This window comes from Chiloscyllium plagiosum, unplaced genomic scaffold (genome assembly GCF_037043375.1).
Source record: "Chiloscyllium plagiosum isolate Xiang-an unplaced genomic scaffold, Cpla_swu_hap1 HiC_scaffold_5, whole genome shotgun sequence".
Classification (NCBI taxonomy): domain Eukaryota; kingdom Metazoa; phylum Chordata; class Chondrichthyes; order Orectolobiformes; family Hemiscylliidae; genus Chiloscyllium; species Chiloscyllium plagiosum.
The window spans coordinates 5,434,894-5,459,158 of record NW_028270143.1 but is presented as its reverse complement, the minus strand read 5'-3'; the positions used below and the strand labels follow the sequence as shown (position 1 = coordinate 5,459,158).

The 24,265-nt window shown below is 41.1% G+C and overlaps 1 protein-coding gene across 7 annotated transcripts in view; it reads right to left on the bottom strand.

Annotated features, from left to right (window-relative positions):
- The window catches only part of rbms3 (RNA binding motif, single stranded interacting protein), a 1,382,426-nt gene that overhangs the window by 45,488 nt on the left and 1,312,673 nt on the right, over positions 1-24,265 (bottom strand). The window lies entirely within an intron of this gene.

Below are 24,265 nucleotides of genomic sequence, written 5' to 3'. Positions count from 1 at the left end.
TAATTCAGTCAATGAACCGAAAATGAGCTGGCACTAACATAATTGAAACAGTAGTCATTGCTTTGCCTGATCTTTAGGAGACCTGAATTTATTTTATCTGATAGCACTGGAACCTAGAAATATTTGAACAAAGACATTAAATAATTAAAATAAATAGATTAGTACCTGCATTAAAACAGTAACTGGAGTAACAGGCTATCTGTTAATATTCCTTGTTTGGATCACAGACAGATTACAATAATTTCCAGACTGAAGTTCTTTTCCGTTGAAGCATTAACTCTTGAGACAGAGGTTTACAGTTTATGTCGCTAGTAAGTATATTGTTAACAGCCATCATTCAGCTAGCGGCAACAATTTCCCTGGATCTCCTACTGTTACTTCAGGCTCCCTTGTTGGCCTTTTAAATGCACTTAGCTGGTTTAACTCAACTCCAGCATTATTTCACGATACAAAGTACATTATGATGCATAAATGTCAATGAGGAAGAATATCTGGATGTCATGGCTGCATTTTCAACACTTGCGCACGTGCTGCTGAAAAATCTTACACTGCCGTCAAAGGCAATGCTGACTAGTATGCAGCAGTCACTGTGCAGGCATGGAGAACTCATCCATTTTCATACCTACCCACACGTTGTTGAGTTATTGGTCTGAGACAATGGCTTCAAGGAGACCAGACATTTCCTCATTAGAAAAGTGAGCCAGTTCATTTGAACTATAACCATACAGCTTCCATCAGGCATTACATTGTAGCGTCCAGAAGTAAATCTCTCATCATTTTTTAATCAGCAAAGATGCATAAAAGATTCAATAAAATCCCACAACCTCATCAAGAAAAATATCAGGACATCGTCTGAACTCCATTCTTGAGCTCCACACTTCCCCAGCTAATGTTGTGGATCATTTTTCTGAAGCCCATCCATTCCTAACACAAATAAATTCTCAAATCACCTAACTATTAAAAATTGCTTCATCAATGAAAAAATTACGTAAAGACTCAAAAATACTCTAGTTTGCATATTGATGTTTTTGGCAGAGTTCTATTGTTTTGAATTTGCTAACTTAAGGGATATAGATAAACTAAGTGTGTAAGATAGGCTAACATCTGGCAAATGGAGTATAATATGAGATAATGTGAATTATCCATTTTGATAATAAGAATAACAAATTAACACATTACCTAAATTGTGAGAGATTGCAGACTCTTGAGTGAAATCTACAGCATGAATTGCAAAGGTTTTGTTTGTAAATCCAGCAGTAATTAGAAGAGCTATTACAATATTGCAACTTATTGCGAGAAGAATTGAATACAACATTTGGGAGGTTATGCTTTAGTTAAACAGGATGTTTTGGAGGAACAATAGCTGGAGTATTGTGTACAGCAATGGTTCTCTTGTTTAAAGAAGGATGAATATATGTTGAAACCTGTTCTGAGGAGGCTTTCTAGTTTTATATCTGGAATGGCAGGGTGGTCTTATAAGGAAAGGTTAGACAGACTAAGTTTGTATCCACTAGAATTTTGAGATTAAGAGGTGACTTATTTGACTTTTGTAGGAGAATCTAGAACTAGTGTTCATTGTTTAAAATAAATAAAAAATGCCCATTTACGACAGGGATAAGGAAAAAAATTCTGACAGAAGACCGTGAGTCTTCAAAATTCTTGTCCTCAAAAGCTGGTGAAAGCAGTGTCTCAAAATATATTTAATGTGGAAAGTAAGTTACTTCTTGATAAGCAAGGGGGTGCAAGGTTACTGGGGGTAAGCAGGAACATCAAGTAATTAGATCAGCTATGATCTTTTTGGATGGGGAGCAGACTCACATGGCTTATTCCTATTTCAGATCTGTATGTGTGCATGTTCAAAATGAGTTGCCAACACAATGCATCACAGGGCGAAATATGGAGTCTTTCTGTGCCGAAATCTGTGCAGCCATAAAGGGCATCAGCAATAATCAATCTAAACTGAGGACTGCTGACCATGCAAGCTGCCTGTTTAAAATGTCAACTATGGACCATGTATGATATGAGAACACTATCAAATAGACTACCAGAGACATATTATTGTATATATTAATGAAAAGCTGCGTGATACAAAATTCATGTTTTGCAATAAGTATAACAGTAAGGCTACTAGACCTTAAAGTCTAAATTGGACGTCAACTTCTAATGACTGCACAAGCCAGATAAACATGGAAACTATGAGGATGCTTTATTGTGTCCTAGAGGAGCTTTGCTGTACTGGTAACTGGCTGAGAAACACTGTATTCAAATACATAGGTAACAGATACCTGCTAATCATGTCAGAAAATGTAAGTGATCTTCCATTTAAATTGGAGACATGGAAAATGTCTTCTCTCAGCAGGTCAGTAAACTCCAGAATTCTTTACTCCAGAGACCAGTGGAGGCTGGATCATTGAGTTATATTCAAGACAGAGTTAGACAGACTGTTGACTAACAGGAATGAAGTGGAGACTGGTGCAATAGGAAGGTGCAGTTGAAGTCATAATTGGATCCTGGTCACACATTGAGGATGCTGTCCATCAGTATGGGCAGCACTACCATTGTGCCAAATGGGAGATGTTTTGAACAGATCTAGCAACTTTGGGTCGTCAGCAGCAGTAAAACTATATTCATACATAACCTCATGGCCTGACATATCCCCTCCATGCTACCCTAACCACTGATCCACGGGATCAAACCTTGTTAAATGGAGAGTTGTAGGATGGCATGATAGGAGCAGCAGCAGGCACACCTAAAAATACAGTGTCAACCTGGTGAGGCTGGAACACAATGCTTGCATGCCAAACAGCAGAAGCAACAATCAAGAAACATTCTTAGGGCTAAGTGAGCATATAAAGGATCAGGTCTTTTCTCTGCAATCCTGCAACATTCAGTTATGAATGGTGATGCACAATTAATCAACTCACAGGAGGGTGTAGGCTCCACAATTTAGGAGGAGGTGGTGATGGAGTGGTAATATCACTGGACCAAAAATCCAGAGCCTCAGCGTAATGATTTGGTGACATGTGTTTGAATCCCACCATAGCAGATCATTTGAATGCAACCACGAGGTAACATGATGGTACAGTGGTTAGCGCTGATGCCTCACATTGCCAGGGATCTACGTTCGTTTCCAGTCTTGGGCGACTGCTTGTGTGCAGTTTCACATTCTCCCTGTGTGTGGGTTTCTTCTGGGTGCTCTGGTTTCCTTCCACAGTCCAAAGGTGTGCAGATTAGGTGGATTGGCCATTCTAAATTGCCCATAGTATCCAGGGATGTGCAGGCTAAGTGGGTTAGCCATGGGAAAGGCAGGGTTACAGTGATGGGATAGAGGGATGAGTTTGAGTGGTTGTTCTTCGGAGGGTCAATATGGACTCGATAGGCTAAATGGTCTGCTTCCACACTATAGGAATTCTATGAAAATACACCATTCCCCATATGGGAGACCAGTATATCGATGCAAACAAGCAAGACTGAAGGCTTTTGGCAATTTTTTTTAATCCCAGAAATAAATAAATTCGTGAAAGAACAAAATTTAGCAGAAGAGTTCAGCATCCGGGGAAATAGACAAATAATTTCACTACTGATCTCTGTGGTTAGTGGAAAATGTGATTCTGCAGCTTTAAAGTTAGAGCTTATATGAGACAGAATTGTTGGAATTTCTGATGAGTTTTTGTTCGATCTAGTCCAATCAAAAGAAGATCTGGCACTAGAGAAAGCCATGTAGATTGTGAATGAAGCAGAAGTTCAGAATCAGCACAGATCAATCCTAAGACGATAAAATTTTATCACAGGAGATCAGGCTCTAGGTCCTCTGTACAGGACACTGCACCAAAACAGGTTGCTAATCACCAGCACATTCTATTTCAGAAGCCCATTGAAAGTTTGTGTGTGAGGATTAAGTCCAAAGAATGCCTAGTGCTGTACACTCTCTTCTGACAGCAATGAATGAAATGTGCAACAGTCCTGAATACATTTCCTTGAATGTTCAAATAAGTTTTGGTAAATACTAAAAATTCCCAAAGCAATGACTTTAATCCTAAACTATTGTCATATTCTCCATGATCTATTTTAAGTGCACACAGAATTACAATATTACCTTGCAAAGAACAATTGATAACTGCTAACAATATATTTAACTGCAGACTGAGATAAAACCACCCAATATCAGCACCATATAAATCATATAATATAATGTTTCTGTTTAAATCATACAATTCCATCACAGCAGTATGTCCATCATAGGCAGTCACTTTTCCCCACTGAGCTTTTACACCTTTTGATTTACAATCCTGCCAAGTGACAATAAAATCTGGGCTTTACTTGTATCAATGTTTTCTGAGCTTCACATTGTGGCCATACTGCACAACAATATTGGCAATAGAATATATTCAGGAGTTAAAGCCATTTTCCATCAAATTATTAAATGTGAGATAAATATAAGAAGTTGAAGGTAACCTTAAAGTACACTGAACATTTTGGTATAAAAAGTTCTTGTCATAATTAATTAGTGATCAGGAGCAGGAATGCTTGGAGACTATCTTCTCCCTAGCCCTTGGAAACACATACAGTCAAATTTTGCTCCTATTGTTTGTACTAAGTAATACAATCCAGGCACGGCACAAGAATTGGACTTCCTTATTTGTATTGCCCAGCTATGCACTGGATGAAAAACAATAACAAGCAGCCTTGCCAATTTCTGACAATAAAGTTTTTCTTGCTTTTATATGGCTTTCAATCATAATCAAACACTCATTTATTCACACACTATTTAATTGTTAACAAAACACTTTGATGTACAGTTTCTCTTAGCTTCAGTGATTGCAGAATTGAAAGTACATATGGAAAGTCACTTTCAACTTCACCACCTGGATGGTAACCAGCTGGTGTGGTTTGCCTGCACATTGAAGAACTGATTTTTGTACCACTGGGAACACTGAGCAGACCAGGTTTACTCAGACTTCAATCAAAATTTATTACTAGATACATTTTCAAAGGTTTTCAAGAAGTGAGTTTCTCTCAATAAGTCTGTTAAAGGTACCGATTAAGTTGTACATGTTGCAATTATTCTGCTTTGAACTGCTCTTCATAAGTTGAAGGGATACGGAGCTACATCTGAATATCTATTATGTTACAACGCAACAGTGTCATCAGTAAACTAATTCTGGTTGCAATGCAAGTTTCAGTGAGAATTAGTCAAAATTATATTAAAATTGCTGAAATCTTAATTTAAGTAGATTTGTTTACCCTTTCCATGTTTCACTTCTTTATTGACCATAATGATGGTCAATACCAAAAATGATACGTTTCAAAGAAAATTAAATAAATTTATTATGGCAAGGGATTTACTTCACTAAATAGTTGTCCTGCCACACACAGAAATAATTAGAATCATCCTAAGGATAAGGTCACACATAAAATAGTCATAGTTTCTAATCTTTGTCTACTTAATTTAAGTTGGATTTACCAATGCACCTCACTAACAATGCCACAATTACACACTTCAGCAGGACAGTTGCTAGGCCACAGACATTATTAAGGGGACTACGAGCCATAGCTAGTACAAGATTTCTATTACAAATTCATGTTAACAAGATTTCTCAGGCCTCTGACAGGTAACGGAGGTAAAAAGAGCTGGATTCTTAAGGGTCAAAATACTCCCTGGAGTGAGGAAAAAGCAGGAGTGTTTCTTTCTGATCCAAATATTTAGTATGATAAATATTTCCCATTAAGCTTTCCATGCTTACTGCTACCTCCATTCCCATCATCTACACTTTGGTGAAACTAGGAGGAATGGTGACAATATTTCCCCTTTCCCCAACTTCACAGTGTTTCCATTAATCTCACCATCTCTACCCCCAATCATCACAAATTCAAGCTGCAGTCTCTCCCACTAGACAACCAATTTGCCAATCTGGGTGGGTATCTTAATGGGAAATCTGGCAAAAACACACCCCAATTTAACATTCAAGGGCATTTGAAACAAACTGCATCTTTGAGCTCTCTCCAACCCACCCTGCCTTGGAGATCACAACTGGGAATCACATCGGTGTCTGCATGTGCTAACAAGCTGCTGTTTAGGAGAAAGAACAGTCAAGTTGGACCATTCCAACACAGGTTGGACAAACCAGAACTACATACACTGTAGAGAAAGGCAGAAAATCGTGTTTGTCTCAGAACATAATCTATCGATTGTGGAGAAACCTTTCCTCGGTTGTAAATTCTGCTGGTCTGGCTCACCAAAGTGAATTTCAAGGCTGTTAATATTTATATATGTGTCATCTTTATAGTGATAAACAACACCTGCTTCAAAACAACGACACACTAAAGCACTGATGTTATGAATCTCGACATTTAAGGCACTTACATGACAAAATACATCACATTGAATCGAATTAACATTGGTCAGTATTTACTCGTTCAATTTTGTTCAGTATTTCTATTACTGAGATATGAATGAAAAAAACATATTCAATACAATCACTTCTCAATCAGGACTCTGGCTTGCAGACTTAAGAGGAGCCAGAAGAGATTATATTCTTCATATTCATTGTCATTGCTAGAGGGCAGACAGATTGCCAGAATGATAATTGGAACCCAGAGGGTAGGAAGTGAATACATTGTCTGTATGTAATGCCCATTGCAACAATCTCTCCCTCTCCCACCCCATCAAACTCAACCATCCTGCCTTTACCATGCTCATATGGGTGGAGAATGAAAAAAAACACAGAATTTCTGATGCAAGTGACCTAAATTCTGAAGGTATACAGACTTCATTGTATTTTCTGAGCCAATTATAAATGGTTCATTGAGAGTTCACTGTTAAAGTGTGATTCAGATCTCTAATTTTTTTCAAGTAATACACTTGATGGTCTCTGATAGCCCTCCAATGAACTGTTCAAGGTTGGCCTGGGATCTGGGGGCTAAAGGAGCTTAGCAGCAAAACAAAATACGCTGGATGTTTTTAAACAGTATTTGTTGGTGGTCCTTAATTATTAACATTCAGCTTACTATGTTGCAACACTGTTTATTCTTCTGGATAATATACTTGCATTTTCTTACAAAGCAAACAAAACAGATTCCATTCCTGACTTGCACGGAATGTCATTACTGGTGAAAGACAAACAGAAAAGTTCTGGAAATACACAGCACGTCTGGCATTCAGTTTTGTCATTGACAACTCAAAATGTTAACTCTGTCTCCAAAGATGTCGCCAGATCTGTTGAGTATTTCCAGCACCTTTCATTTGTATTTCAGATCTCCATCATCCACAGTACTATGTTGCATTAATAGTGACTGGGTTCAAGTCAATATCTAAATCTGAGGAAAGACGAAACAGATATGGAGCTAACAGCAGACCTTTTTCACTCCCTGTCCTGATAAATTCATTTGCAGCCATACATCTTTGGGAGAGAAATGTTTTTATGAAATGATCTGGTCTACATCCTGCCATAGCCAGTCCCAGGCTGAGGAAATGGGTGACAAATCACTACTTTTCCAATTCTACACAGGTCTTCCTGTAGTTCTATTCCAGCTCTTGGTTGTTTCACAAGGTCATTTCTTACAATGAAAAACAGAGCAAGAAACAGAGGAAATTTGAGAATAAATGATGAATCTGGTCATTTTGATGGTGTTTGCCTACCATATAGCATTTTAGATTTTGGAAACTTAAGGCAGCCACCTTGCATTCATATAGAATATAGCATATCTATATAGAAACCTTAGAGTACAGATGAAGGCTATTCAAGCCAAATGTGGATACAATGAACAGGTCGCGAGTACCACTATGAATGACAGCCAGAAAAAAATACTCCATGTAAGGATGGCAAGGGGCACTGAAAGCGTTACCTGACTGTCACTTACCCATGATACACCAGTTCTGCCAGTGTGCACTGCTAAATGAGAACTCTGCCACTTGGAGATCTGAAATCATCAACCAAATTCACTATGGCACTGCAGTTAGAGCATTAAAATGCAGTACAACCATCTGGTTATATTCTTCTCTCTTTCTCTCAGGAACACATAGAATAATTAATTACCTCAAGTTGCCTCATATTGATCAAATCAGTCAGCTGTGAACCCCTGCATCAGGTTACTAGCACAGGTCATGAATGGTGCTGGGAAATAGAGATGGAAATACCACAAACAATCCCATCCTCAATAAGGTATCGCAACGTTAAGGCTGAATACTTACAACAATCTTCAACAAGAAATGCCGAGCGGACAATTATCCATCTTGGCCTCCTCTTGATGTCGCCAGCATCACAGATACCAGACTTCAGCCAATTTGATCCACTCAACGTGATATCAACAACTGACTAGAGGCAGTGGACACTACAAAGGCTGTGGGCCCTGGCAACATCCCAGCAATAGCTCCAGCTATTAGTACACATTGACAATATGCCTAGCACAGGAAAGTAAGGCAGCTCAGCAATGAGATATGCAATGTTGGCATTGTTCAAGGCGTCTGTTACAAAATCAATTAAGAGCCAAGGACAGATAAGGAAGGAGAGCTTTTCCATCCACCAGGTAGTCTGCCAGTTTCATCACAAACTTTGTTCAATAAGTGACAATTGTAATAATGTTTTGAAGCAGCAAGCTTCACACCCATGCACCCTTCATCGTCATCCCTGCTCCTCTCTGGATCCCTTGTGTCAGATTTGGTTCATTGATAGGTCACATTCCTTTGTGCCATAAGGTTTTGAAGTCAGTACCACTTCCAGAAACTTGAGTGCACAATTCAAGTGGACTGAGGAAACACTGCGTTTTTCAAGCTGCTCTATTTTGAAAGTGATGCCAAGCCAAAACGTGACTAAAATAAAACATCTAAGATCTTGAAGGGTCTTAAAAGGGTAGCTGTGGAGACGATGTTTCCTCTTATGGTGAATCTACAACTAGGGGACACTGTTAAAACAACAGATATTACCCATTTAAAACACAGACTCGGAGAAAAGGTTTTTTCTCTCAAGAATTTATGAATCTTTGGAACCCTCTTTCTGAAAGGATGATGGAAGCAGAGCCTTGAATATTCTTAAGGCAGTGCCAGATAGATTCTCGTTAAGCAAAGGGGTGAAAGGTTATCAATGCTATCCAGGAATGCAAATCTAAGGTTAAGCCAGAACAGCCATGATCTTATTGAACCTCCGAAGGGCCGACTGGCCTATTCCTGCTCCTAAACCCTTTGCTCGTTTACGTGTTTGTATCTATCTGTCCTCTCCAATGGGTATAAAAAATCTCATGGCATCACTTTAGCATACTTAGGTGCACAAGTGAGCTGCCATGCTTTCTAGATTGCAACAGTGACGACTTAAACATACATTGTTGCTTGTAAAGAAACATCCCGCACTACTGCAAGTCCTTTCTTTTCCTTTATGTGGTCAAACCTGTACTTTCATATTGTTGCTCAAGTGATACATTGCCAGCTTTTATATCTTTGAACAGCTCCTGCAGTATTGTAGCCCTTACTTGCATTGCCAGAGCTTTTAAATGTATGTGTTACATTGAAGTAATTCTTTTGAACCATTGAATCAATAGTGATGAAGTCAGGATAATTGCAACAGTAAATTTCAAATGTTAATTAGTTATTTGAGAAATAAACCAGCACTAAACTACTTATGCAAATCTCTGTAGCTCTGAAACAAAAAGAAAACCTCAGCGATAATGTATAGTATAAAGGGGTGAAATCTGACTGTAATATGTTAATGAGACAGTATGCATCATCACAGGGCATCATGCAATTCCATGCAATCTTGATTTGTCTTGCAACCTTGTGGCAGGATGAAGCCACTAAGATTTTTCTTTGCTAATGTTAATGATTTCCTTTCCTCAGCAGAGTCTAAATATTCTTTAGTGGCACAATAAAACCCAGAATATCATCATAAGTAAAACTGAAATGCTTAGTCACTGACAAGTATTTTAAGTCATCAATAATGTTTCCATTCAAATAAGGTGAGCTAGGATGAATAACAACTGTTGTTTGGCCATTGTTCCCAATGTTAATCTGAAGTTGATGGCCACTCAAACAGTAGAGGATGGCCTAATGGTATTATTGCGAGACTATTAATCCAGAGACCCAGGTGATGTTTTGGGAACCCGGGTTTGAATCCCATCAAGGTAGTTGGTCAAATCTTTTCATTTTCAATTAAAAGAAAAGAAAAAATATCTCAAATTAAGTATCTAATGATGACCATGCAACCACCGCTGTTCGTCAAGGCTAAAAAATGATCCGGTTCACTAATGTTTTTTTTGGGAAGAAAACTGCCACCCTTACTTGGTCTGGCCTTCACATCAGTCCAGATGCACAACAATGTGGTTGATTTTTAACTGCCAATTGGACAATTAGGGATGGGCAATAAATGTTAATCTAGCCAATGATGCTCCATTCCATGAATGAATAAAAAAAACCTGATCTGTGAGTTTTACACCCTGTCAACCTCATTATTTTAAGTGTAGCTGTTCTCTTTGAGACACAGAAAGGGCAAATAAATCCAAGCAAAATCTGAACAGAAAGATAAAACCAAATAGTTTCAAATATCTATTTGGGAAATGTCTACAGCATCTGAAAAGTTATAACCATAATACCCCCTAATGAAAAGAAGGGCTCTGGAAGTGAATATCATACCATGAATCAGAAGTTAAAGTACTTTTTCTGAGAGCTCTTAAGATTTTCTTAGGGGCTTTTTTTTATTTCTGGGGACTACATTTTGGTTTTCAAAGGCTTGTTTTTTATTCTCACTATCTCATTTATTAGCTGATTCAGTCAGATACTAACAATACTTGTTTGTGTTAACACATGCGGTATTTGGTCTCAAAACAGAAGAAGAATTGTAAGAATTCCTCAATAATCATTAACTCATCCTTCACTGAACTTAATACCAGAATGCAGAAGACGACATAAATTTCCTCGACACCATTGTACTGAATTTGGCACTAGGCAGCTCTGGCCAGAATTGAATGCAGATTGCAAACTGACAGTTTTATGAGGTTATTAAAGGATTAACTGTCTTTGATACATATAGTTGCCTGTTTCTCGTTTGTAAAAAGTTGTTCATCTGGTGTGATTTAAAATCTTTGAATGGGTTTCATGAATTTCATGTGAGTTCTTTTAAAAAAAGTATCATGTGTCTGAGTAAAACATCTGCATGGTGTCCTTAAACACAACAGAATTTGAATATAGGAGTAAAAGTGTCTTATTGCAATTAGCAAAAGCTTTAGTGAGATCACAACTGAGTACTGTGTGCAGTTTTGGTCTCCTGACCGAAGGAAAGCTATACGTGCTTAGAGGGAGAGCAATGAAGACTCACCAGAATAACTCCAGGGATGGTCGGATTGTCGTTTCAGAAAAGATTTAAGTGGACTGGACCTATATTCATTGGTGTTGAGAAGAAAGAGAGGTAATCATTTTCAAACATAACAAATTCTTGCAGATATTCTTTGGTTGGATGCAGGAAAAATGATTCCTCTGATTAGGGAGGTGGGGGTTACAACTGGGTAACAGTCTCAGAATAAGGGGCAAATCATTTCACACAGAGATGAGGGGGAATTTCTTCATTCAGACAGTGGTGGATCTTTGGAATTCTCTACCCAGTGGGCTGTGGGTACTGACTCATTGACTATATTCATGACTGAAATTGATAGGTATCTACATATTAAACAGATCAAGGGATACTGGGACAATGCAGTAAAATGGTGTCAAAGCAGGTCGGCCATGATCTCATTGAATGGCAGACTCCACTCAAAGAACATAATGGCCTATTTCTGCTCCTCATTCTGAAGTCCTTATCATCTCCCTTAATTTGCAAGAAATTTATTTTTGGAGCCCTATATGGTTCCTCATATCAGCCCCTGTTGGATACTAAAGTAGGCAAACAGGAGGCTGGAAGAATGCAGCAAGCCAGGCAGCTTCAGGAGGTGGAGAAGTCAATGTTTCCAGTATAACCCTTCATGGTGGGTCTCAGGAGTGTGGAGGTGGCATTAAGTATGTGAAAGGAAATGGGGACAATATACGAGGGCTAGAGGACCTCATAGATTTTCATGCAAATATCCTGAAAACTCAGAGAATCAGCCATCTGCCTCAGCCACTTCCACCTCAGCTGAGTTTGGACAGCTCCTGACTTGAGCTATCTCAATGATAAAAATCCTAACCCTCCTCTTGAAAATTCCAACCCAACTCTCAAAGAACCTCTCACCCTACCTAGCTCTTCTTCAAGTTGTGGATTAAATTAAAAATGCTTGCTGTTGATAGATAAAGTCTGGTTAAATGTCACGATCTGAAGTTACTTGAATCCTCAGTCCTTTAATTGGTCTGAGCGAGCTTAGAATAAAAAAGAATAAACTCCTATTGCTGGAGTGTCCAAATCGTCAGATCCTGAGGTGGATCTTAGAAGGACAGATATAAGGTTTGCTCAAATCCTATCCTTTCCACCAAGCTTTTGGCCACTTTCCTGCAACGACTGGGCATCTGTTTAGCCCGAGGATAATTTTTTTCTTTCAGACGTGATACACAAATACAAGCTGTTGCTGTCATTGTTTGTAATGGTGCTCTACTATCAACAAAACATACAAGAAGCAAATGTAGCATTTGAGATGTGCAAACAGATTTACTGAGGAATAAACTGATAAAGAGGGAACACGTAGGGAGAAAAAGATTGGATTGTTGTAGCAGGGAACATGCCACTGAATAAAAGAGTTGAGCTATTTAAACTATGCTAATAATAACTATTTATTTTTTGACTTGATTATACTCTTTCAAGAAACCACCAGCCTATTAAGGGTTCTGTACCATTCCTCAATATCTCCCTCTTTGTAAATGGCCAAAACATATTTGACTCCTGACAGTGGAGATACTGTAATTCTGATACCACTGTTCTCAGGCTAAAATTTACTCCGAAAAATAGGTGGGTGCAGATTGTGTTAGAGGATTAAATGCACAGAAACCGGAGCAGAAACTGAACCTGCCCTATTCCGGTTTTAACGGAAGGGGCAGTGGGTTGATGTTTGAATATGAAGTGGCCAGGTATCACCAGACAATGGGAATCTCAACATTGAAAAAGGAGGTAAGAAGGCTTGAATCCATGAGCTAGGTATCTTTATAGCAATGCAATAATCTAACTGGTAAATTCTCCAACCGTCCTCAGGAAATACCAGTTCCCCACTCCCATCTCCACCATCTGCGAATCCCCACTGACCACCATCAAAGCACCAGCACCTATTGCAGCAATTAGTACTGCCCAGACCATTAGTGGACAGCACCAATCCTCGATCAAAGCTGCTCCCCCTTTCATTCCCCCAGCCCCCTACACCTTATCTTTAACATGGACATCCAGTCCCTGTACACATCTGTCCGCCATGACAAAGGCCTCCCAGCCCTCAGTTTCTTCCTCTCATGTCATGCCAACCAGTACCCCTCCACCGACACCCTCATCCGCCTGGCTGAAACGGTCCTCACCCTCAACAACTTTTTCTTCCAACCCTCCCACTTCCTCCAGACCAAAGGGGTAGCCATGGGCACCCACATGGGACCCCGTAATGCCTGCCTCTTTGTCGGGTACATGGAACAGTCCATTTTCTGCAGCTACACTGGCACCACCCCCCATCTGTTCCTCTGCTACATCGATGACTGTATCGGTGCCACCTTGTGCTCCCATGAGAAGGTTGAACAGTTCATCAACTTCACCAGCACCTTCCACCCTGACCTCAAACTCACCTGGACCATCTTGGACACCTTCCTCCCCTTCCTGGACCTCTCCGTCTCCAACCGGTGACCGACTAACCATGGACATCTACTACAACCCACCAATTCCCCACAGCTACCTGGATTACACCTCCTCACACCCTGCCTCCTGTAAAAACGCCATCCCTTATTCTCAATTCCTCTGCCTCTGCCATATCTGCTCCTAGGACGACTAATTCCACCATAAAACATCCCAGATGGCCTCCTTCTTCAAAGATCACAATTTCCCCTCCCACATGGTCATGATGCCCTCCAGCGCATCTCCTCCAGTTCCTGCACCTCCATCCTTGAACCCCACACCTCCAACTACAACAAAGACAGAATCGTCCGTTCCTAACCTTCCACCCCACCAACCTCCATATACATTGCATTATCCTCCTCCACTTCCGCCACCTACAAACAGACCTCACCACCAGGGATATATTTCCCTCCTCATCCTATCTGTGTTCCGTAAAGACCATTCCCTCCGCTACTCCCTTGTCAGATCCACGCCTACCCTATCACTCAGACCCCACTCCCCGCCACCGCAGGAAGTGGAAAACCTGCACCCACACCTCCCCTCTCACCTCCGTCCAAGGCCTCACAGGATCTTTGCACATCCGACAGACATTTACATGTACTTCCACACACATTATGCTGTATCCATTGCACCCCTTGTGGTTTCCTCTACATTGGGAAGGCAGGATGCCAACTTGTGGATCGTTTCAGAGAACACTCTGGGATTCACACACCACCCAATCCCACCGCCTCATGACCAAACACTTTAACTTCCCCTCCACCCCATCAAGGACATGCAGGTCCCGGGCCTCCTCCATTGCCAATCCCTAACCACCTGACGCTTAGAGGAAGAACGCCTCATCTTCCGTCTTGGGACCCTGCAATCAAATGGGATCAATGTGGATTTCACCAGTTTCCTCATTTCCCTTCCCCCCACCTTATCCCAGTCCTAAGCCTTCAACTCGGCACCGCCCTCTTGATCTGTCCATCTTTCTTCCCACCTGTCTGCTCCACCCTCCTCTCCAACCTGTCACCTTTATCCCCCTCACCTTCAACTACCTATCATATTCCTAGCCTCCTTCCCCACAGCTCCACCCCACTCCCATTTATCTGTCAGCCCCTGGCCCACAAGGTTCATTCCTGATGAAGGGCTTATGCCCGAAACATTGATTCTCCTGCTCTTTAAATGCTGCCTGGCCTACTGTGCTTTTCCAGCACCACACTCTCGACTCTGATCTCCAGCATCTGCAGTTTCTCCTCACTTTCTCCTATGTGTGGAATTGAGTGTTGGTTTTGACAGTTCCTTTCTTCAGTGTATTTTTACAATGACTTTTGAGATTTGGCTGTTCCAATGAGATTGACAGTTCAAATAAGTTTATGCTCTTTCTATACTCATTCAGGTCTAATAATTTTCAAGGGCACGTCCCCTCTAATATAGCTTCCAACTGAGTAGTATGCTAGTAGTGAATTTCCAATTCAAATGTTTTCTGCCTCTCATGATTAATAAACAGCATAATTAATAAGACAGTTCAAGGGTTCTGATTAAATGGGTCCCCACTGTTAAAATTGACTAAACCTCCTATTGATGTCATTTGGCAGGCCCAGAAAACACCCCTTCCATGGCCTATTCAATGCTCAGTCCATGGAGAGTGCTGTTGTATGAGTAATCCTCAGCAGGGACCACAATATTGTATGAGGTTGTCTGCACTATTGCTCAACATAGCATGAGTTTGCTGTCACCATCCTCTGTTACCATAGAGATCTACAAAACCCATTTAGCCTGGTGTGGTGGGGGATACTCATGACTAGTCTAATGGTGCTTATCTGGAACAAGATGCAATTTGTTATCTATTGGCAACGAAGTACAAGTTACACTAATGTTAGTCATATTGCAGACAGTACGAGGAGAACCAGGTTGGCAGGTCATACTCAGTCAATATCCTAAGTTGTTCTGCCACCAGTGTATATGAGATCAGCAAAGTGGGTAGTGCTTAAAGCACTCACCAGTATTAACACTTTTAGACCCTTACTCCTTTATACAACAAGTATAGATTGGATGTGGTCATGATTGGCACATGGTGACTGAGTGAGAAGAGGTGAGGGAGAGTAGAAGTGGTTACTGGAGGTAGCCTAAGGATTTCACCCTGAGCCTAGGGGTCCTTATCTGCATGGCTCCAAGAAATCTTTCACAGCAGTGAAAAATAAAGCCCACCATGCCCTCCTCTGCCCACTCTGTTGCCTCTAAGTGGGTTTTACCACTTTCAGGAGCTCAACCTCCTGAAAATGGTGCTTTGTTACAGTTAAATTGGGTGCCACCCAGCTGTAGTAGGGCACCCATCTGACTGGAAAATTCACAAAGGTGAAATGGCAGCAGGTGGCAACAGAGTTACTTTGGGCCACTAAGTAGTGTCAGCCAACATTAACCCCTCCCTAGCACTGTTCTTGCCTGCAGGAGCAGGAGCCTAAATCAATCCCATTACATTACTGTACTTGATCATGCTTTATGTTGAGCTCAGTTGAATACATGTTGCTTTATGTACAGCACACTATAACTTTAGTTTGCATTTAATAAGTAATCAAACTGAACCAACAGCAGCTCATTCTGAATTAGGCAATTTCATGTGAGACTCTATAGTGTCTTGAAAGATCACAATTCAGTTTGACAGGAAGGAACGTTGTGGTGGTACTTATTTGTATTGCACAATTTTTCTAAGTCCAAAGTCTCCAACTGGAAATAGAGAGAACTTTAACAGGTAAAATTTTCATCTCCAAATAAGCTATTGCAGGATGTTGTTTTTGTGACCTTTGAATACTGTGGATTCCCACTCACACCATTAGGTAAAGTCATTTACAGCGTTTATCGCAGAAGAGGATCATTTTTCAATCTGATGGCCCAATGATAATTCATTCTATCTGCTGGTCTCTCAAAGAGTGTTTCAATGCAATATAGAGCCTGCAGAATGACCATCTGGAGACTAGTGCTTGCAGCCTGAATGTAGAATGTTGCAGTCACTCACAAATCTTACATTGCTGACTGACTTTTCATTTGAACTGATACATCTTCATTTCCAAGCTTTGAAGCGCTAGACATATTCAACACCAAAACTTTGAACCATCAGATTTCCGTGCTTCACACAATGAATGCAAAATGGGCTTGAAAACCAGTCAGTGCCAGCAAGCTGAACCATAAAACAGTTTTGAAACTAAATTTCAGTGCTAACTTGTGGAATGTTGTGTCCCCTGAAACCATCAGAGATGAGTTGGGTAATTTAACTCCCATCTATCCTTCTTATCGGTATCAGTCTAAGTTCCTGAATTCCAGTGAGGAAGGATGCCCACACAAAAGATACGCTCAATATGAACAAGCAGCAGAGATTTATTTTATGGTATTTAATAGCTGTTTATGTGTAAGGCAAGGAGAAGAGAAGTCTCTTTGTCATAGTGGGCTGAATTCTATGGAAGTTGTTGTCAAAAATACGTGACCTCCTTCCTACCCATCCCTGACCTATCTCCCATATGATGGTGGGCAAGGATGGCATCTGGCTGTCTACCCCTCCTTGAGCAAATTAATGACCCCCTAAGGGCCACATTCCATTTCTGTCAATATTCATGCAGCTCTATTTTACTGAACGAGTGATAGACGATCCCATTAGAAGTGCTCTAAAGATCTTGCTTGCCTTTGGCATGGGGGGGCTTTGCAGAATTAATACGGAGTGAGATTAATTGCTGGTGACTGCTGCTTGAGATGTGGAACATGGAATAGAGCAGCAGGAGGGTTTCATGTTTAAAGCTTCAAGTAGTATCATTAACCTATCAATGAGATATTCCCCAAAGCATGAAAGGGAGATTTTGTAATAATTATTTTCATTTTAAGAAGGAGCTGCTTTCTGAGCATTTATTTTAGCCATTTAAAAGCCTCTTTATGATGGTCTCAGCAGTATGTTTGAAATTTTCCATTATCACTGCCTCGTTCCCAGCTTATACTATAGCACAAATGTCTATTTCATACAGATAGGCTCAGCAGAATGAAGTCATTCTCTTCATTGTGAATGGGTTTTTTTCCTTCACATTATTGAAGTTTCTTTCCTTCCCTCTCTAATCTGAAAAACTACACTTGGTTTCTTGTTCAAAGGTATATTCTCCTCTTTAGATATGAACTTTTTATTCAGTTTAACTTGAAAAAGCACTCAGGATTAACCTGTTCCATTCCACTTTAACAACTTACATGTCCCCACAAGATTTCACTTGACCCTTATCAATGTCAGGGCAGAATCCAAGAATTTATAAGCATATGGGTTTTCTCAGGACTGTCTATAGAGGTCAACTTGGTGACAAGAAACGCAGTTTGATAAATCACCTTTAACTAACCTATTGAGCTTTTTCACAAGCTAAGAGGGTATATAAGGATAACACAATTAATGCAGGGTGTTGGGTCCTTCCAAAATGTGTTTGATGAAGTTTCACTTATTAAGTATGTCGGCAAAACTGAAAACTGTGGAATAAAAAGAACCACCTCCTTCTTCTCAGTAAGTCTTGGAGGAGTCAGCATGATTTTTCCTCCATTCAATGGGTCCCGAGGTGAGTTAACAGCCCGATACTGGCTGTGCAAACCCTGCCTCACGAAGATGGTGTTTGCTGAAGTGGCTGGCTGAGGTGTTTGTGATTCCACAAGCTCTGCCCACTGTTTGTGCTCAGCCTCCAGCTAGGCGTGTCGGAGATGCTCAAAATGGTTGGCAACTTCCTTCCCCAATTAAGATTCCCATGATTCGCTGGGGTTACTGTATCTTTCTCCCCCAGGGAGGATGTCCTCGAAGGTTTTCCTCCGCCTTGCTCGTAACTACTTGCTATTGCTGAAGTTTAGAAATGAGAGTTTGCTTTTGAATTCACTGGGGGAAGGGAGGCCCAGAGCTTGGGTTGTGACTTTGTAGCAGCAATGATATTATAAGGGTGGTTTATAATGGAGCACCTTTTCTGTTTCAATACCCATCTCCAAGCAACCAGGGCTTCCTGCGAGCTCACAGGATGATGAGGGACAGCAACGTGTATGTGTTGGTCCCTGTAGTGGAGTGTTACTTCCATTCATCTTAGTTATCCCTTCCATTTGAAAAGACCATGTTGTGCTAGGATCACATGGTAGTCAGTATGAATGGCCACCCCAGGCTAAAAGGTCCCAAGTGTAGGCATCTTCCAACCCCTTAAAATGTAATTTGTGGTGCCTCCTAAAAACTCACTGGCAGAGCATGCACTCCAATTTCTTCTCTCAAGGCAGCATCTGCGGTAATCAAGCACTGGTTCCACACAATGAGCTGTGTTGGGCAGGCCATATTGTCCACATGCCTGACACAAAACTTCCAAATAAAAAAAACAGTGCAAGAATGCATAACAAATGTAGATAATCGCAAGGAAACAGAATAGTGGTCCGGCAATCTTCCCCACACTGGCTCCAACCTTACGCAGCCTGTTTCTACCTCCTTCCCAAAATCCACAAACCTGCCTGCCCCAATAAACCTGTCATATCTGCCTGCTCCTGCCCAATTGAGCTCACTTCCTCCTCCCTTGAATCCATCCTCTCTCTACTTGTCCAGAGCCTGCCCACCTACATCCACGATTCCTCTGATGCCCTCTGCCATGTTGATAATTTCCAGTTCCCTGGGCCTAATTGCCTCATGATCAACCATGTAAATCCAATCCCTCTATACTCCATCCCCCACTAGGATGGTCTGAGAGCTCTCGGTTTCTTCCTCAACCAGAGGCCCTGACAACCCACAATTAACCACCATCCTCCTCTGCTGGCTAAACCTGTTCTCTCACTGAACAATTTCTCCTTTAATTCATCTCACTTCTGTCAAGTCAAGAGAGTGGTTATGGACATCTGCATCGATCCAAGTTATGCCTGCAACTTTATTGGGGGTGTGGAACAATGCTTGTCCCAGTCCTATATTGGCCCCCCTCCCACAACATTTTTCTCAGTACATCGACAACAGTGCTCTTAATACTCCTGCCTGTACCTTGAAAAATTTATTCCTTTTGCTGCCAATTTCCATCCCTCTATAACTTTCACACCATCCATTTCTGACACTTCCCTAACTTACCTTGACCTCTCCGTCTCCATTTCGGAGAATGAACTGTCCACTGCCATCCACTACAAAGCCACTGACCCCCACAACTACCTTCACTACAGCTCTTCTCACTCCACGTCCTGCAAGGATTCCATCCCATTTTCCCAGTTCCTTCGCCCCATTTGCATCTGTTAAGATGATACCACCTTCCAAAACAATGCTGCTGACATGGTTTCCTTCTTCCATAACCATGGCTTCCAACTGTGGTTGACAGGGCCCTCAACTGCATCCGACCTATCGCCTGTCTTCCCACCCTTGCTCTTTCCCATCACTCACAACAGCATGATTGGGTTCCCCTTGTCCTCACTTTTCATCCTAAACATTGACACTAGGATACTGGTCCCTGGGCCTCAAATGAGAGAAAAGTTTACCACAGGTTGGGTAAAGTAATCTTTTGCCTAGACAAAGAATCATGGACAGGGGGAATGGGCTTCGCAACTGAGTATTGGTGGCAAAAATTGAGTATTCTTGTGGTGCAGGGGTAGTGTCTCTACTTCTAGACTAGGAGACCTGGGTTCAAGTCCCACCTGCTCCAGCGGTATTTCATAACATCCAGAAAAGTTTGATTTGAAAATATCTTGGAGGCAAAAATCCGAAGAGGATCCAACTCAGACCCACACCCACCCTATCCCTGTATTTCCTATGACTAATCCACCGAGCCTCCACATCCTTGGACGCTTTGGGCAATTTAGCAAGGCTAAGCCACCTAACTGGGCAGTGGGAGGAAACTGGAGCACCTGGAGGAAACCCAGAAACGGGGAGAAAGTGCAAATTCCACACAGACAGTCACCTGTGGCTGGAATCGATCTTGGGTCCCTGGTGCTGTGAGGCAGCAGTGCTAACCACTGAGCCACTGTGCCACCCTAAAAGGGCAGCACAGCTGAACATATGAGTATCTGAGATTGCTGCAATACACAAACTTACACATACACAAATTCCTGAAGAAGGGCTTATGCCCAAAACGTCGATTCTCCTGCTCCTTGGATGCTGCCTGGCCCGCTGTTTTTTCCAGCACCACACTTTTCAACGCAATACACAAACTTGTCAATTTTAGACATACAAATAAGGAACAGGAGGAGGTCATAGAGCCTTTCAGCTTGCTCTGCACTCAGTAATAATAAGACTGATCTTCAACTCCACTTTCACACTATTCCTCATATCCCTTGATTACCTTAATAACAATCTCAGTCTTTAATATACTCAATAACTGACAAACTTCATTTTTTGGGGGTAAGAAAGGTTCACAATCCTCTAAGTGAAGAATTTCGCATCTCAGTAATAAATATCAGAACTCTTCTCCTGAGATTGTTTCCTGCCCTCTCAGCATCTATCCTGTCAAGCCCTGAAAAAAAAAACATGAGATGCATTTCCAGAGAATATAAACCCATTCTAAACATTGATGCTTTGCAAAACTGAATCCATAAGACTGAGGAGCACAAATAGGCCATTCTGCCCATCAAGTCTGTTCCACGATTCAATGAGTTCATGGTTGACCTGACAATCCTTGACTCTGCTTGCCCACCTTTTCCTCTTAACCCTTGATTCCCTCACTGATTAAAAATCTGTCTCTCACAGCCTTGAATATACTTAACAATCCAGCCTCTAAATCTCTCTAAGATAAATAATTCCACAGATTCATCACCTTCTTATCTCTGTCTTCAATGGTGACACTTTAGTCTGAGATTATACCCTCTGATGCTGGATTCTCCTGCAAAGGGAAACAACCTCTCCACATCAACTCTGTCAAGTCATATGCAACTTATATGTTGCATTAAGGCCGCTTCTCATTCTTCTAAACTCCAATGAGTACATGCACAACCTACTCAACCTCTCACCATAAGAAAACCTATCCATACCTGGGATCCACCTAGTGAGTCTTCCCAGACCTGCCCCAAAGGCCAGTATATAATTCCTTAAATAATGGACCAAAACCATTCCCAGTATTCTATGTATAGTCTAACTTGTTTTAGCATGACATTCCTATTTTTATACTATGTTCTCTCTAAAATAAAGGCCAACATTCTATTTGCCTTCCATATTACCTTCTAGCTTTTTGTACTTATGTACAGGGACTCCCAAGTCCCTCTGTACAGCAGCTTTCTGCAGTCTTCCTCTTTTAAATAACACTCAGCTCCTCTATTCTTCCTGCCAGAACGCATAACTTGACATTTTCCCACTTTATTTGCATCTGTGAAGTTTTTGTGTACTCAATTAACCTATGTTGGGTTTCCTCCGGGTGCTCCGGTTTCCTCCCACAGTCCAAAGATGTGCAGGGCCAGGTGAATTGGCCATACTAAATTGCCCGTAGTGTTAGGTAAGGGGTAAATGTAGGGGTATGGGTGGGTTTCGCTTTGGCGGGTCTTGTTGGGCCGAAGGGCCTGTTTCCACACTGTAATGTAATCTAATCTTAAAAAAAAATTAGAAAAAAAGAGTAACAAAAAGATGGGGTACTGGGCTAATGGTCGGATACTTGGTAGTGTGGATGAGCAGAGGGATCTTGGTGTCCATGTACACAGATCTTTGAAAGTTGCCACCCAGGTAAATAGTGCGGTGAAGAAGGCATATGGCGTACTAGCTTTTATTGGTAGAGGAATTGAGTTCCGGAGTACTGAGGTCATGTTACAGTTGTATAAGACTCTGGTGCGGCCGCATCTGGAGTATTGTGTGCAGTTTTGGTCGCCATACTATAGGAAGGATGTGGAGGCACTGGAACGGGTGCAGAGGCGGTTTACCAGGATGTTGCCTGGTATGGTAGGAAGATCGTATGAGGAAAGGCTGAGGCACTTGGGGTTGTTTTCATTGGAGAAAAGAAGGTTTAGGGGTGACTTGATAGAGGTGTACAAGATGATTAGGGGTTTAGATAGGGTCGACAGTGAGAATCTTTTTCCACGTATGGAGTCAGCTATTACAAGGGGGCATAGCTTTAAATTAAGGGGGGATAGGTATAGGACAGATGTTAGGGGTAGGTTCTTTACTCAGCGAGTCGTGAGTTCGTGGAATGCCCTGCCAGTAGCAGTGGTGGACTCTCCCTCATTATGGGCATTTAAGCGGGCATTGGATAGGCATATGGAGGATAGTGGGCTAGTGTAGGTTAGGTGGGCTTGGATCGGCGCAACATCGAGGGCCGAAGGGCCTGTACTGCGCTGTATTCTTCTATGTTCTATGTTTCTCCACAGACTCTATGCCATCTTCATCACTTGCCTACCCACTTATTTTTGTGTCATCTGCAAACTTGGCTATACTACACTCATTCTCTCATCCAAATCATTAGTATATTTTGTAAATAATTGCGGCACTTGCACTGCCCCCTGTGGCACTGCACTCGTTACATGTTAGCATTCTGAAAATGACATCTTATCCTAAGTCTTTGATTAGTGAGCCAATCCTCTATCCATGCTAATGCACAACCCCAACATCATGCACTCCTGCCTTATTGAATGGTCAAATGTTCAGTACCTTATCAAATATCTTTTAGAATTCCAAATATGTTGCACCAATTAGTTCCCCTTTGTCTATCCAGCTTGTAACCTCTTAACAGCATTCTAATAAATTTGTCAGGCATGATTTTTCTCTTCATGAAATCATATCGATTCTGTTTCTCTTTTGACTCAGAATCCTTTTCGCTAACCCATACAACCAAAATTTAAATATAACTGATATTGTCAAAACATGTTTGGCAAAAAAAAACCTTTGAATTCTAGAAACTAGATGTAGCATATCATTTTTTTTGATGGAACATCGCACAATTATGATGCCAAAATGTTTTGCAACATGATTTTTGCCATTTTGACTAGAGTTGTGTAACAAAAAATAATTTTCATCTCACAATAAAATGGATGCATGTTAAAAAAAAACGCATTTTATGAAAAGGTGCTTTGAGAATATTTCTTGTCAAACATGCAGTGTGACAATAAAAACTGAAGGGAACAGCATCCCTCTTTCACTTGTGAGTGACGTTATTGTGAACTGAGATTATCCTCATTTTCTTGGCTATTTAGAAAAATATAGTTTAAAAAGTATTCTTTTCAGGAAGATGGTCTCTTCAGTTATTTGAATTTAACTTAACATTGTACTTGTGCTCTGTCTTTTTCAGTGCTCAAATTCAATGCATTGTATGTATTGTGAGACACAGTCTGTAATTTTAACAATAACACCAGTATTCAAACTCCTTTCTGAATTACAAAGGGCAACACTACATAATGGACCTCAGCTGAAGCAGCAGTACAAATTCTAAAATTAGCTGCAGTGCTCTCCGCTTGGAGGCAAAATAAAATCAATCTGGCTTTCAGGACCCAATCACGACCCACCATCTCTGTTGGAAAAAGCAGTGTATGGGAAACTATGGATAGGGCTTAGAGAATTTGAGCTATAGGGAGAGGCTGCATAGCCTGGGGTTGTTTGCCCTGGAGCGTTGGAGATT